General features: G+C 25.6%; 1 protein-coding gene across 1 annotated transcript in view; it reads left to right on the forward strand.

The window, feature by feature from the left end:
- The window catches only part of LOC119588840 (glycine receptor subunit alpha-3-like), a 27,574-nt gene that overhangs the window by 19,723 nt on the left and 7,601 nt on the right, over positions 1-250 (forward strand). The window lies entirely within an intron of this gene.

Here is a 250-nt window from a genome sequence, read left to right on the forward strand (position 1 = left end):
TCATTGATAAATCATATCAAGTTAATTACTTCTTATGAAATAAAAGTGTTTTTCTGGAGAAGCCTAAATCATCATCTCTTACCTGTGATGGAAAATGAAGTTGTATATTGATAATTATATACATTAGCAAGGCATAGTATTTATTCATCGACGAACAAATAGAAATAATAATAAATTGATTTTTTTTTCTGTCAAAATCAATTTTCTGTGTTTACAGTTTCATATACAATTGCTTTGCTAGACTGTAAAT

This window comes from Penaeus monodon, chromosome 24 (assembly GCF_015228065.2).
Source record: "Penaeus monodon isolate SGIC_2016 chromosome 24, NSTDA_Pmon_1, whole genome shotgun sequence".
Classification (NCBI taxonomy): domain Eukaryota; kingdom Metazoa; phylum Arthropoda; class Malacostraca; order Decapoda; family Penaeidae; genus Penaeus; species Penaeus monodon.